Source organism: Arvicanthis niloticus, chromosome 24 (genome assembly GCF_011762505.2).
Source record: "Arvicanthis niloticus isolate mArvNil1 chromosome 24, mArvNil1.pat.X, whole genome shotgun sequence".
Classification (NCBI taxonomy): domain Eukaryota; kingdom Metazoa; phylum Chordata; class Mammalia; order Rodentia; family Muridae; genus Arvicanthis; species Arvicanthis niloticus.
Genome location: NC_133432.1, coordinates 37,161,014 through 37,177,016, shown reverse-complemented (window position 1 = coordinate 37,177,016; position 16,003 = coordinate 37,161,014). Strand labels below are relative to the sequence as shown.

Below are 16,003 nucleotides of genomic sequence, written 5' to 3'. Positions count from 1 at the left end.
CGGTCGGGGCGGGGCCTGGTAAGGCCGAACTGGGCTGGGGACCAGGCCTTGGCAGTTCGAGAAAGAGGTTGAAAGCAGGGATGGGGTGAGGAGTGGCAGACCAAGGGTAGAGTGGAGTTGAGGGCGGGTCCTGGCGGCGGAGGGTGGGAGCTGTGGGCGGGGCCTGGAAGTTCGGAGCAAGCTGATAATAGTCTATGGCGAAGCTGGTTTCTCTCTAGACAGGGTCATCTGGAGATAGGGTCCCAAGGTGCAGGATTAAGGGCTGAAGGCGGGATCCGGAGGCGACAAACGATCGTAGGGCGGGGTCTAGGGAGGGGCCTGGTGGCGTGGGGGCGAGGCCAGGCCTCGGGTTGGGCAGTTTAGGGTTCAGGGGTCTTAGATCGCACTGGGCCGAGCACACTGAAGTCACGCCCATTTCCTCTTGCTCAGACCACGCCCAAGGCCCCATCAAACCCCTCCCGAAGGCCCCCTCCGGTCCTATTTCCTCCCTCGCGGGTGAGCTTTGTAAAGAGGAGTTTCTGGCCCAGTGCGGTCTGCGGCTGGCGTGTCTAAGGCATCTTCGGATCAGCTGATCTCCGCACCGCCTCGGCCTGCATCCTGTTGTCTGCACCCTCAGGTAAGCAAGTGTCCCTCTCTGGGGGCGCCTCCCTAGTAGCTACCCTCGAAACATTCTCCTATCTCTCCTCCAGGGCTAAGAGCAGCCCGGCTCGGAGCCAAAACGGTCATTGAGTTTCCCATCATTCCTCCCACAAGGTATTTCTCAGGATTTCCCAACTGGTCGGGGCTCAGGTTGCATTCTCTGGAGAGCTGTGGTGGCCCTGATGGCGCAGGTGCAGGTGGTGGACCTGTCTGGAAAACGCGCGGGAGAGACTGGGGGCTGTCGTGACGCGGGGAATCTGGACTTGTGAACAGGCACTGCGCCACAGGAGTGTCTGTCACTGGAGAATTGGTGCGGAGCGCCTGCTGCGTGCTATGGACCCGACTGGCCGCAGGCCGCAGTAGGGTCTTGATTCGGGAACCATGTAGACTCGTCCTCTGGGAAGCAAGGGAGTTAGTTTGTAGAGCACTATCCAAATACTGGAGGAAGGGGGTTTGAGTGTTGTGAGGGAGCCTAGGGTGTCTGAGGGAAAGGGGCAGCCTGTCTTGATGGCACCTGCTTTGGAGAGCTTTCTGGGCCCAGGCAACAAAATCCTGGGGAAAGGGCCAGGTTGGTGTGTTTGTAGACCAGAAAAGAGGCTGAAGTGTATACAGGGAAGAAAGGAGGTTAGGGTGTGGTTGACCAGGGTTTGGAAGACAACGAGGAGCCCACAATTCCATTCTCTGGGCTGTGTGTACGAGGCATGCTTAAGGCAGCAAGTAACAGATTGTGTCTTGAGAGGAAGATCCTGCCCTATGTAGGGAAAGTTGAAAAGACACCAGGGCAGCCCCGGCTGAGCCCCCTGGTGGAAGGTGTGTGAAGTGATAAGAAGTTAGAAATTCTTTGTTTCCCCTCAGAAGAATTGTGTTTCATGCTTGTTTGGAAGTGAGCTGTGAGGAATGTCTGTGTGGAGCTTTCAAAGCCGGGCTTCTGAGAATTTGGAAGGGGACTTATTTTATGGGGGGAGGAGCGCTAGGTTGAATCTAGGGCCTCATTCATGTTAGGCAAGCACTCCACCACTGCAATACTTTGCTTGCTTCCTTCCTTCATGTATGTGTACTCACATGTGCTGTATATGTGTGTATACATGTGTGTGCATGTATGTGTGTGAGAGCTCAAGTGTGTGGAGGCCAGAGGTTGACGTCTTATGCTTCTGTCTATCACTCTCCGCATTATTTTCTGAGACAGGGTCTCTTAATTGAACCTGGAGGTTATTGTACTTGCATAACAAGCGCTGTACTCACTGAGCTATCATCAGCTTAGCCCTTAGGTTTTGAGACCATCTGACTGACTAACTTGTTTAACTAACTTGTCTTTGAATTTATTCTGTAAGCCAGTCATGCCTTGGGCTTGCAAAATCTATGAGCTGATACGGGGATGTGGGAGACAGGGCTTCCCAAGTCTCCTTGGGTCCAGTCAAGGTCCTGGGCACCAGTGTGGTCTCCAGTGGGGTAACCAAGACCTGCTGGTTGGATGGAGATCCCCAAGAAAAGAATCTCAGACCATGAAGTTGCCTTGGAAGCCCCACATCCTTTGCAGCTGTCCTCTTCCCAGCCATAAATGCTGTTTGGATGGAATTCCAGTAGCATCACTCAGCCTGCCTGACACTTCTCTGAAGACCAGCCAGGTTGCAGGGAGTTTGGGGGATCTTCTTTCCCTACCTTGTCAATTTATTCACCACCAAAGGGGATTGTTTCCAGGAGTCAAGGAGAGAGGGACCAAGCTGGGGACTCCTGGCTTCAGGAAAGGGTTCTGAGTTTCTGTTTGCCCATCTGGAAAATGGGTCTGAAGTATCTTTCTCCTTAATGGGTCCACAGCTGTTGATAGTACTTGAGAATTTCAGTGCCCTTTACATTCCTGAGAACCTGTGGTTGACTTCCATGCCCACTCTGAGATAAGGAGAACACTTCCAAACCCAAGGCCACTGGCCAGTGGAGGGGTGGAGGGGGACATTTAGTTGGCACAGTGCCTTGGACGGAGTGAACATTTAGCAAAATAGTCTCTGGGCTGACTAAAGATGATAAAGAGAGTGGGTAAAGGCCCCTCCTCCCACTCTGGGATGACACAAGAAAGCATTGCAGTGGGGAATGCTCCCCTCTGATCTGGGTCCCCCCAGGTTGCTCATGTCTCCAGCCTGGGCTTGCAGAGTGGTGTAGCCCTTAGGCTAGTGGCTTTACCTCATTTTCCCCAGTTGTAAAATGGGACCAATAGCATTTAAACACTCTGTATAGTTAAAAGATCTGAGGACAGTGCCTGGCTAGCAATCAGTGTCTGATGAAATCAGTCTGTTAACATAGGAATGTTGCACAGTTCATGCCTCGGGGAAGAACTGAGTAACACGGCCTGGCCCAGAGAGAGTCAGGCAAGTCATCCTGGGTGGGTGACAGTTGTCTGTGTTCTGGCTTACATGGGATAGATAATTTGATTGAAGAGAGACACTGTGGGACGAATTTACTCTTTCTCAAGCAGCAGGGGGATCATCCTCTCAAGGACTGAATGCTTTGCAGCTTCCTAGAAGTGCCTTAAAAATTTATTTATTTTACATCCAGACTGCAGTTTCCCCTCACTCCTTTCCTCTCAGTCCTTCCCTACTCCCACCCTTCTGCCCCATCCACCTCTCCCCTCTTCTCTTCAGAAAAAGGGAGACCTCCCATGGATATCAACCAGCCTTGGCATAGCAAGTTGCAGTAAGACTAAATGCACCTTCTTCTCTTGAGGCTAGCCGAGGCAGCCCAGTAAGGGATCTAAAGGAAGGCAATAGAATCTGACACAGTCCTCCTCCTATTGTTAGGAGTCCCACATGAGGACCCAGCTGCACAACGGTTACATATGTGAAGACGGCCTACGTCAGTCCCATGCATGTTCTTCTAGAAGCGCTTTTAATTGTGACACAAAAGGCACTTTCAACAAGTTCATTTTTTGTGTATCAAAACCTCTTATCTGATCTAGGGTTTGTCTTGAAGGAGCCATTACCTAAGCAATTCGAAGCCATACCTAGTTTCCCTGGTATATTTCGGGACTAAGTTATGTGAAGGTTCTGAGAAGAACCTCACAAAATTTCAGCTAGCAACCATTGAGAAAAGGCTACTGCAAAGCTTAGGTGCCAGCCCTCTGGAATTCATGCCAGATAGAATGGCTCTGCCAAAATTCTGCTACGGTTGGATTCAGCTAAGGATGGATTGGGCAGAGGAACAGTATTCCAAACCAGAGAGGATCAGCAGATACAAGGCTCCAAGTACATTGCCTGGTACTCGGAGGAATAATTAGTAGAGATATGAAAGAACATCGAGATCCAATGGGGGCTGGAGAGATTGCTCATTGGTAAGAACACTTGTTCTTGCTTACAGGGGACCAAGTTCAGATCCCAGCACCCCCAATCAAGGTGGCTTACAATCACTTGGTGACATACTCTAGCTCCAGGGAATTTCATGCCCTCTTCTGGCCTCTTCAGGCACTACAGTCATGTTCTTGTGTTCTCTCTCTCCACCCCACCTTCTGCCCCAACACCTATCAACCAACCAACCAACCAACCAACCAACCAACCAACCAACAAAAACCTTGAAGTCTAGAGGATAGCAGGATAGAAGGCTAGGCCTCAACAGGGAATTGATAAGTTATTTTGATCCTGGAGAACAAAACAGTGGGTGTGATGTGATGGCAGGAGCCAGGAGATCAGAATAGAGGTGACTGAGTATTCTAGATCAAATGGAGGTTTGGACGGGTGAGAATTCAATGGATCTTGGATGGTGTGATGGGGCTGTGGTTGGAGCAGCCGCTGATGTGTGTGGTTGGCATGAAGGGGGCACTGTTACATTCAACTCAGCAATCTGTTTCTGGTATCTGCCCTTGGTCATGCCTTTGGACCCCAAGCTAGTGGAGGAGTGACACAGGGCAGGCTTTGGAGGAACAAAATGGGAGCTGACTGGGAGACAGGGCAGGAAGTAGATAGGAGTCAAGAACCAAGGGTGCTATGGGTTAGTAAAGAGGAAGTCTGGATAAAGACCCTTGCTGCCAAGTCTAATGACCTGAGGTTGATCTTCAGAATCTATATGGTGGAAGGAGAGACACAACTCCTTCAAGTTGTCCTCTGAGCTTTAATACACTGTGGTGCTCATGTACCCACATACATGAATAAGTAAACTGTTGAAAGAAATAAAAGAAAGATCATGTCTAGAGACCTAGGTCAAGGCAGAACTCTTGCTTAGCATGTGTGAAGCCCCGATTAACCTCCCCAGCATTACGAAATAAATGCTTAAATTAAAATATAAATAAGAAACTATCTCTGAGTGCTCTTACTGGCAAGAGTCTTCCTCCCATATCTACCCATTCTTCCCCTCCTTAGCCATTTTTACAGCACTTTTACTTTATTCATAGTGGTGTGTGTATGTGTGTGTGTGTGTGTGTGTGTGTGTGTGTGTGTGTGTGTGTGTGTAACTTGTAGAAGTCAGTTCTACCATGAGGGTCCCAGAGACTGAATTGGGCTAAGTTTGGTGACAAGTGCCTTTACCTGTGTGGCAATCCTGCCTCCTCCTTCAGATCTTCTCTAGGGCTTCTTTAATCCCTTTCTAATGGGTCCCTTCAAACTGAGCGTGGCTCCTGTCAGAGGAACTTAAAGAACTTTCTTCTCTGTCAGTCTGGACTCTATATCTTTGTCAGTATGATGCTACCATCTGTACCAGCATGGACAGTGCTCAGCAACGTTTAGGCTCCTGAAGCATGGCTGTCTAAAAAGGGATTTTCCTCTGCCCGGAAACACCCTTTCCAACACCTGGGAGTCCCCATTTGCCCTGTTATTGGTTTTCTTTCTCTTTCATCCTTGCTTGTGAAATTTATATCCAGTGGTGTTGTGAACTTCTGTTCCTGGGGGAAGGGAACAGGAAAAAGGATGAGGAGACAGCCAGATGATCGTGTGGAGGAGGCACATCACAGGCAGAGGGACCGGAAGGTGCAAAGGCCAGAGGCCCCCCCTCCCCCCCCCACTTGGTGTGTGCTGTGGCATGGCAAGGAGGCTGGCGTGGCTGGAATAGAGTGGGAGGGAGAGTTCTAAGGGGAGCAGAGTAGGGGGCTGAAGATCCCCAAGGACCTGCAGACCACCCATGGCTGGCCCTTGGAAGGCCCTTACTCAAGAGGAGGGGAGTTGGAACTTTTTGCTTTCTAATTTTGTTCCATATGTGTGTCGATGAACCCTAAAGAGAGGAAGAAAGGGCCATACCTTTTTTTTTCCACCAGAGCAAGACATCCTCTCTTTACACATGATGGGGTGGCCTTGAGAAACTTCCTAGAGGGGCCCAGATTTCCTTTTTACCCAGGTCCAGGGAAAAGGAATTAGGCAGGGAGAGAATTCTGATTGTCAGGCAGGGGTTGATAAAGGTCAGGCAATATGTAGAGTAGAGTATCAGGTAACAGGGGCCTGGAGGTGCAAAGATGAGCCTGGAGGAGAAGCCACAGAAGCCAAGCAGGCGTGTTCTGAGGATTGGGCAGCGACTGACCAGTGGCTACTCTCTCCTCAGATGATGGAGATTAAACTCGTTCCTTTACCTGTACCTCACAGGGGCAAGAGCTGGTGATTTGGTTCTGGTCACCTAACCCACTCCTGCTACCGACTGAGTCATTCATCTGCTCTGGCTTCATTGAGCAGGTTTTGACCCCAGTTTGCTGGAATTGAGATCCAAAATTAATTAATTCTGAGGTAGGATCTCACTATGTAGCCCTGGCCAGCCTGGAACTATCTGTGTAGACCAGGCTGGCCTTTAATTCACAGAGATCTGCCTGCCTCTGCCTCCCTAGTAGTGGCTTTCGAGGTGTGTTACCATGTCTAACCTTTCCTGCATCTGGATACTGTGCTGGGTGCTTGCCCTCTGTCCCTGCCCAGATTTGTGGCAGGTACTCTTTAAACCTTCTTCTGCTTATAGTTGGGGCAGGTGTAATGGGCTCACTTCTGGGGCTGAGGCAGAGGATCTGTGTTGGTATCCCTGCCCTTGTGGATCATTGGCCAATTCAGTCCCTTCAAAGGGAGCAGACATCAAGGGTGGTGGTGGTGGTTTGAAAGCCCTGTGAGTACATATGGTGAATGACGACACTGGGACCAGGCGTGAGGAGGCAGATCGACTTTACTTAGGGTGATTCAAGGCTTATAAAGTTTTGGGGGGGACAGAGGGTGGGTGGGAACATCCAGGATGGGCAAGGCTGATGGCTTAGGGTCCCTGAGATGCCTCATTAGCATGGGAAAGCATTTCGGGAATCTCAGGTGCTAGCTGAACAGGTTTTATCAAGAGAAAGGAAATTGATCCTGTAATCTAATTGAAGCTATGTGGCATTCCTCAGGGAGAGGCATATGTGGGGGCTTAGAATTCCTCAGCAAGTTCAGAAAAGAAGACACCCCACTAATGTATGGAATGTCCCATATTGTACCGAGACCAGAGACTCTCCAGTCATGGTGACTTTGAGTTTAATTAGCAGAGTTTCCCCATAGGCCTGGACTTCTGGGAGATGACAGAATACAGAGAGTGATGGAGGGAAGAGAAGAAGGCCTCTGGCTGAGCGATTGGTGAGGACAGTTCTGTATAAATGACTGACCCTTGTCTGTTGTCACTTCTAACCAGTATTCCCTCACTGTGGCCATGCCACTTTCTGTGTGTCTTAAATCCAATGTGTGGTCCTGCCTCAGGGCCTTTGGACTGGCTGTTAATTCTGGCTAGAATGACCTGTTTCTCTGCTTTGGCTCCTGGACTTAAAATATTACCATCTCAAGGAGGCTTTCCTGACCAGTGTCTGGTTGTCTTTTTCTTTTTTCTTTCTCTCTTCCTCCTTTTCTTTACTCCTTTCTTTCTCTTCCTCCCTTCCTTGTGTGTGCATGTCACTGTAAGCACATGCGGAATGCAAGAGGACAAGCTTCACTTTGGAGCTATCCACCTTTTTTGAGACAGGGACTCTCACTGGGACCTGGAATTTTCCCATTAGGTTAGGCTGGCTGGCCAGCAAGCCCCAGGGATAGGACCTTTGTTTCTTTCTCCCAAGTTCTGGGATTACAAGTGTGTACCCCCAGTCCTGACTTCTTTTTTTTTTTAAATGTGGGTTCTGGAGATCAAACTCAGGCCCTCATACTTGTGAAATACACTTTACTGACTGAACCATCTCCTCTAACCTCTGTCTTTCAAATGTAGCCTCTGGGTTCCTCTGTATCCCTCTTTGTATTCCCCTCCCTGCCTTATTCTTTCTTCTCTCCACAAGACTGGTTGCTGCCTGATATAATGAAACAAATAATTAAGAAAAGATACTATGTATCTCTACCCACTCTTAAAAACTTGAATTCTTGAATTAGCAACACTGTTTGCTCAGTCCCTTGTGGAGACTGCAGTGTGTAGGTCAGTACCTGATGCGCCATAGTGTTGTTGATCAAATGATGCTTGGCGGATTCAGCCTAAGTAGAGATCAGGCAGGAAGTAAAGACGAGGCTGTTTGGGTACAGGTTCATAAAACAGGTAAGCTCACCTTCTGGTTCTCAGTTTTCTACTTCCTCCTTTATGATCTTGTGTGATTCTGTGCCTCAGTTTCTCCAGCAAGCTACAAGATGATAGAAGCAACCAGTCTTCAATAGAAATCTCAGCTGTGGCTTCTTGGAGACATCAGTAGAGGCCAAAAGGACTTGGGGATGAGTCTTGTTTAGTCAGACTTTCCTGGACCCCAAACACTGAAGCAGAACATTTAGATTTTCCTGTGTTTTCTTTGTTCCTGAATTGGTCTGTGGATGAAGGGGCTTCCTCTATTTTGTTTGGTGTGGGCCTTTCTTGAAAGGTGCTATTTAGGCTGAGGCTGGATTTGGAACCAGCAATAGACACTGTGTTAGAATTCAATCGAACAGTGGTTCTCAACCTTCCTAATGCTGTGACCCTTTAATACAGTTCTTCATGTCGTGGTGACTCTCAACCATAAAATTATTTTGTTACTACTTCATAACTGTAATTTTGCTACTGTTATGAATTGTAATATAAATATCTGATCTGCAGGATATCCTATGTGTGATCCCTGTGGGGGTTGAGAACCGCTGTTCTAGAGGAACAGAACTGATAGACTCAACGTATATTACAAAGGGGATTTATTAGGTAGGCTCACATGACATACACTGGGCAGTCCAAGAGTGGCTGCCTACATGCTGGAGAGGGTGAAAACCCAGTAGCTGCTCAGTCCTAAAGGTTGGATAGCTCAGTTGTCCAGTTTGGTACTGTACCGACTGGTTTGTGTGTGTGTGTGTGTGTGTGTGTGTGTGTGTGTGTGTGTGTGAACTTGACACAAGCTGGAGTTATCACAGAGAAAGGAGTCTTAGCTGAGGAAATGCCTCCATGGGATCCAGCTATAGGGCATTTTCTCAATTAGTGATCAAGGGAAGGAGGGCCCATTGTGGGTGGTGCCATCCCTGGCTGATAGTCTTGGGTTCTATAAGAAAGCAAGCCAAGCAAGCCAGGGGAAGCAAGGCAGTAAGTAACATCCCTCCATGGCCTCTGCATCAGCTCCTGCTTCCTGACCTGCTTGAGTTCCAGTCCTGACTTCCTTTGGTGATCAACAACAATGTGGAAGTGTAAGCTGAATAAAACTTTTTCTCCCCCAACTTGCATCTTGGTCATGATGTTTGTGCAGGAATAGAACCCCTGACTAAGACAGGTACTAAAGGCCTGAACGATTCTTGGAGAGTCTCCAGTCTCCAGTGGAAAGTCAAAGGAGCTGAGTTCTAGTGTTAGCGTAGGATTGTGGCTGCAGTGGCAACAGCAAAATAGATGCACTCACCAGTAGTCAGTGAAGACCAACAGGCAAAAGAAGCTGTTTTCCTCCCAGACTTCTTTACATCTAGGCTGCCACCAGAAGATGCTGCTCACACATGATAGGAGAAGGGGTCCTGTCTTTTAGTTAATTCTCCCAGGGGATACCTTCAATTGAGTCTAAAAGGCATATATCTTAGCTCACTCCATAATCTGGTCAAGTTGACAGCCAAAATTAACCATTATGGTAGGAATTGGATACCTTTTTAGCTCTATTCTACAGGAAATTAGTTGTAAGGCAGAGTAATCTAGTCCCTTGAGCTGGCGTGGGAATCCTGGAGGTTTCTTGGAAGTAGTTGCTGGAAAATATCTCACTTGCAAGGTCAGCTGGGCCTGGGATCAGATAGTGGAAACGGTGACTGAAGGACTCAGTGGAGGGAACAGCCACGGCAAAGGCCTGGCATCATAGAACTGCTCAAGGTGCTGTTTCCGAAGTTTGATTAGATCTTGCGAATCTGACGACTCAGGCTGAGAACCATAGAGTCAAGGTGATGATCGGTGGGGTTGGGTGGAGTGGTAGGAGGAGCCAGGTAATCATGCAGACCTCAAACTGGCAGGCTGGGAGCCATGAGAAGCCCTCGGGCTCATCAGCAGAAGGGATGCACAGGTTTGAGCTGGAAGCTGCTATTGGATTGGTGTAGGAGGGATGGATAGGGCCAGAGTGGGCTTCCTCTACCTTCCTGCTACCACCAGTGAGTATTACACCTCTGGTCCATTAAGAGGGTAAAACCCCCTAATTAACATTAATTTTAACTATAACACTGTATACTGTATTCTCACATTCTCTCTCCCTCCTTTTCCCTGACCCCTGAGTGTGTGTGTGTGTGTGTGTGTGTGTGCTATAGCAAGAAACCTCAGCCCACCCATCCAGTCTAGAATAAGGACATGTGCCCTGTACCCTGTGCCCATTGAGACTCCTGTCTCCATAGGACGTTCCCACAAAGTCTATGACATCTGGAGGGCAACCCATATACTCTATGGGTATTTTTCACTGCAACGGTCCTTTCTGCTTCCTTCTCTTGATGCAGGGTCACAGGCAACATAGATGCTGCTGTCTCTTTAAAACATGACAAACCTGGGGTTGGAGAGATGGCTCACTTGGTAAAAACCGATACTACTCTTCTAGAGGATTTGTTTTCCAGCAACACTCAGGTGGCTTACAACCTCCTAGAACTCCAGCTCCAGAGAATCTAATGCCACTTCTGGCTTTTACAGGCACTTGCACTTATGTGTACATATAGGTATATGTATGTGTATGTATAATTAAAAACAAAATAAATATGTAATAAAAGCAGAACACAAAGAAACAACAGCCACAGGCATGGTAGCACAGGTATTTTGGAGTCAGAGGCATGAGGATCATAAGCCTAAGGCCTAGCCCAGGAAATTTAGTAAGACATGTCTCAAAATAAGCAATGAAAGAGACTGGGGATACAGCTCCGTGGTAGAGCACCTGCCTCGCATCTTCCAGTGAGGGGTTAGGGGTGTGGCTCACTGGTAGGATGCTTGTCTAGAACATATGAGGTCATGGGTTCTAGTACTATAAACAAAACACAACCAAAACAAACCAAATAACATTATCATCAACAACAAAACTAAAACAAAATTAAACCTAAATGATTACAGCTGTGGCCACTTGCTGTACCGGCAGCATCAGGATAGAAGTTGATTTTGTATTGTGTGTTTGTTTTTATGAACACTTTGCTCTCCTGCAGATGCTAGTTTGCTGAGGGAGGAAGGGGAAGTCTCTTTTGAAAATAAACATGCAGTCATGTGTGACTTGATGACCTAGAGGCACCCTAGGACATTTGGCAGTAGGTGAGTCTGTTTGTAATATGAATAGTTAGTCATTCCATGTGCCTTCTTGTTTTTATAAAGAGACCTTTTAAACAAGAGCTATTGGGCTGCAGGTGTAGCTCAGTTGGTAGAATGCTTGCCTAACATATAAAAAACCCTGGATTCAACTCCAAACAGGGTGCTGTATGCCTCTGTCTCAGCACTTAGAATATGAGGGAAGGATGACAAGGTCAAGTCCACCTTTGGCTGTATACAGAGGGAAGTCTGGGATGCAGAAGGCCACATCTCAAAACAAAACAGAAAGTGTGTTGGTGCATGCCTTGGCAGGATGGGGCAAGAAGATGGCAAGTTTGAACACACACACACGTATGCACATACACATACACACACACACACACACACACACACACACACATATATACCACACATACACCACACACACATGCACACACACCACACATACACCACATACACACACCACAGAAACACACACATACACCACACACACACCACACACACGCGCATATATATATATATATATATATATATATATATATATATATATATACTCAGGGGTGGGGGAGAAAGAGGGAGGGAATGTGAGAATAGAGTATATACTGTTGTGGTTAAAATTAGTGTTGATTGGGTTTTTTTTTAACCCTGCCTTTGATCATTTAGTTCCCAGATAAAAAGTCGAAACCTTTACATTTATAATAAGCCTTAACACGTTAGAGTTGGGCAGATATCAAGTCTCTATTGCTATTTTGTCTACTTTCCTCTCAATAACCCTGAGTTTACTTGGTTTACTTGGGCTGCTCTTATTCCAATTGGCCAGCCCTCAGGGTCACACTTTTATGGTTCACCTACCCCATGGTGTCTTGAGATGGTTCAGTGGGTAACAGTGATTGCTGCTCCCCCTGAAGATCTGAGTTCGATCCCTGGGGCTCACATTGCAGAAAGAGAGAACTGACTCCTGAAGATTGTCCTCTGATCGCCACATACATACCATGGTCTACACCCATGTGTAAATAAATAAATAAACAAATAATAAAAAGACTAAGAATAGAGTTCTGGGATGTAGTTACATGCTAAAGTGTTTGCGTAATACATGCCCCTGGTTCTCTGCCCATCCCCACCCCAAATATATACAGTGTAGTAAACACATAAACTGGCAACACAGGCTCCCATTACTGTTGTGGTAGTCTGCTTTCTGCTAGGTTTGCTTTGCCTTGAGACTTTGGATGTCCCAGTTTATGAGTGGATGGTTATATTTCTTTTATGGCACTAGTAAGGGAGAAACCCAGTAGGCACAAAATGATTCAGTTGCGAGAGCACTGTGACAGGAGGTAGGGTGGAAAGAGGTAGTTATGGGATTGTGGACACAGTCACGGGGCCATGTGTGTACAAAGCAGGTATAGGGTGTTATCTGGAATGTTGCAGATGACTGTTTCTCCCCGCCTCCCCTTCGTTAACGAGACAGGATATCCCGTAACCTAGGCTGATGTCAAACTCTTTATGTATTTGAGGATGACTTTGAACTTAATTCTCCTTCCTCTGATGCTGGGGTGACAGGCATGACCATGCCTGGGCTTGTACAGGGTCGGGGTGGAACTCAGGGCTTTATGCCTGCATCTACCAGTTGAGCTACAGCCGTTAGATAGATGGTAGATTGGGTAGATGGTAGATTCTTGGCCCAGTAGCCCTGAGTAGAAAAGCTCTGATAGAAAAAGGTGTAGTTGTAGGATGACTTGAGGTGACATATCGAGATAAGAAATGATGAGACATTGTTGGATATATAGTGATGTGTTTATAAAAAGATAAAGAGAGTATGTTCTGTGGAGGTGTGTGTGGTGAGGTATGGGGGAAGGGGATGCAGGTCCATGCCAAGGCATCTCTTCTCCCTGAGGGACCAGCCACACGCTGGTATAGTATAGAGTCCATTTAGGGCATGGGGAAAGGAGTTAAGAGGGTAGTAGAGAAAGAGAGAGGGAGAGGGACAGGGAGAGAGAGAAGAGGAGAGGAGAGGAAGAGAGAAGAGGAGTAGAGGCTGGCCATGAGCACGTGGAGAGGAGGAAGGGAAGGAGGAAGGGGTGAGGGGGCAGAGGGATCAAGAGAGCAAGAGAGCAAGAGCAAGAAGAGAGAGGATGCTTGCAAATGTTAATTGCAATGAGTCATTGGTCTGGTTCGAGGCCTCTGTCTTCTGTACTGTCAATATTGGATCCTGTTGTGACTCCTCTCCGATATCCTGTTGTTGGCCTGTGTCATGGAGATCTGGCAGCTTTGGATCTGTAGGAGCAGAGCTCTGGAGCTGGGCCTGTGTGGTAGCTGAACTGGTCAGTTTGACAGCTCTTCTGTACCCACACCCCCAGGATGAGCTCCTTAGCACTGCCTCAGCTAACTTATCCAGTGCCTCAGATGGTAAGGGGAAGAGCCAGCTTTCCCACTCTCGTGCCCTTGGGGACAGTTCACCTGTGCCCATGCAGACATGGCCAGCTCTACTGTGTTGCCCAGGCAAGTTGCAGGACATACTCTCCCAAGTGCTGAAGCTGGTGAGGGGTAGGGCTAACTCTCTGACTTTCATGACCCTGAGGTCAGCTTTCCCATTTGCCCCGGGTGGCTAGGGATGAGGTGTAGGGGTGTGTGGAGGGACGTCTCTCTCTCTTGTCCACACCACCACATGGCAGACTAGTAGCAGGGCTAGCTCTTCCATGCTCACACCCTTGGGCCAGCTCACTGGTAACTCCCACAACCAGGACCAGCTCTACTGTGCTTCCTGGGTGAGGTGGGGGGCCTGCTCTCCGGAGTACTGTAGCAGGTAAGGGGCAGGGCCAGCTCTTACAGCTTCTGGGCTAGCTCTCCCATGATGACCAGGTGAAGGGTGGGGCCAGTTCTGCAGAGCCTTCAGATATCAACATGGCCCCAGGCAGCAGCCCAGATCAGGGACATCTGCCTGGCCTTTGGTGGTAACAGATCTCTGCGGTTGCAGGGCCATAGACCCAGACATGGCCCTCAGTGGCAGCACAGGCCAAGACTTCACCATGGCCTTAGGTGGCATCACCGGCTATTCACATCAGACTATTCCTCACTGCCCTCTAGTCTCCAGTTCTGTATCTCTTCATCGTGTATATATCCTTCTGCTTCTCCTTCTCTTCCACTTCTCTACCACTTCCTTGTTCGTTTTAGTGGCACCTGGCGTTTCTGGGTGTTGGGTCATCTGAGGAGTGGTGTCATGAGTGCTGTGTCCCATCCATTCTGTATAGCACCTGTCGGGGGGCTTCTTGGGTGTGGTCTGCCCACCTGGGTCATGCAGCACTCACTGTACTGGTGGTCTGCTCAGGCTCCTTGCCTAGGGGGTTGTCTCAGGCATCTTTTTCTTATTTCTTCAACAATTTATTTTATTTCCCATTATGTACTTGTGTGCCTACATATACACATAGACGTGTGGAACCCAGAGGTAAACATTGGGTATTTTTCTTAGTTGCTCTCCACTCTATCTATCTATCTATCTATCTATCTATCTATCTATCTATCTATCATCTATCTATTAATGTTTGAGACAGGTCTCTCCCTCACTGACAGCTCTCCAATTCACCTAGATTGGTTCTCCAGTGAGGTCCAGGGATTCTCATGTTGTCCACATACTGGGATCCCTGGCACACACAGCCACACCTGGCTGTTAGGTGGTGCTATGTATCAGAAGATGACTTTTAACTTCTTCTGCCTCCACTTCCTGGTTTGCACAACTGTAGTCCATTTCCTAGGAGAAGCTAGGTAATAAGAACCTCATAGGCTCATGGTAAGGATTTAAATGAGATGGATCACCCTCCAGTATTCCAATCCTATGTGCATGTGGGAGAGACCTTTTTAACATTATCCTAAAAGTTATTCCGACTCTATACATGTTTAGCTTTTTAAACATGTTTGTTGTATTTTGTATGTTTGTTGTATTTTGTATGTAACATGTATGTTACAGTCCTCTCTGTAGGAGAACTTTTCAGAGTCATCCTTTCTCTTTCCATCTTGGGAGTTCTAGGGGTTGAACTCAGGGTATCAGGCTTGGTAGCAATCATCTTTACTGGCAGAGCTCTCTCGATGGCCCTCTATATATCCTTACATAATGGTAGAACATGTAAAACATAAAATGGATCTTCCTTCCTTGTCCCGAGCCCCTCCCCCCATTTCTCTTCCTCTCTTTCTTCCTGTTTTTCCCTTTTTAGGAGGTAGGCTCTTGTTGTGTATCCTGTAACTCATCACGATTTTTCTGCTTCAGCCTCCCGAGTGCTGGAGTACCAGGCATTTGCAACTTCATTTAGCTCATTTCTGGATCTGGTCGTGGTCTAGAAGAGTTCCTGTCCTGTGCCATGTTCTGTGATGGTGGGAACCTCTCATATCAGCATTGGCAGGCATACTGAATGCTACCCATATGTGGCAGTGGAGTATGTATATCTACATATATAACTGGTAAGACTGAGGAACTGTGCATGTGGGCTGTATGAGTGTGTGTGTGTGTGTTCATGCACACAGGTGTGTGGAGGTCAGAGGTCAGCTTCAGGTGAATTCCTTTATTGTTCTGCACCTTACGGTTTTGAGTCAAGGTCTTTCATTGACCCTGGAGCCTACCAATTTGGCTACACTGGCCAGCTGGCTAATCCTGAGAGCCGCTTGTGTCTGTTCCTCAGTGCTAGAATTACAGATGCATGCTGTCATGACCAGGTTTTATGTGAGTTCTGGGAAGTGTGTGTGTGTACTTTATTGG

At 47.8% G+C, this 16,003-nt stretch overlaps 1 protein-coding gene across 1 annotated transcript in view; it reads left to right on the top strand.

The window, feature by feature from the left end:
• The first annotated feature begins 320 nt into the window (after positions 1 to 320).
• The window catches only part of Cers4 (ceramide synthase 4), a 36,524-nt gene continuing 20,841 nt past the window's right edge, over positions 321 to 16,003 (top strand). Inside the window, exon 1 of the mRNA XM_076923724.1 lies at positions 321 to 616. The gene's annotated coding sequence lies outside the window, so the exon portion shown is untranslated. The remainder of the gene's footprint in view (positions 617 to 16,003) is intronic.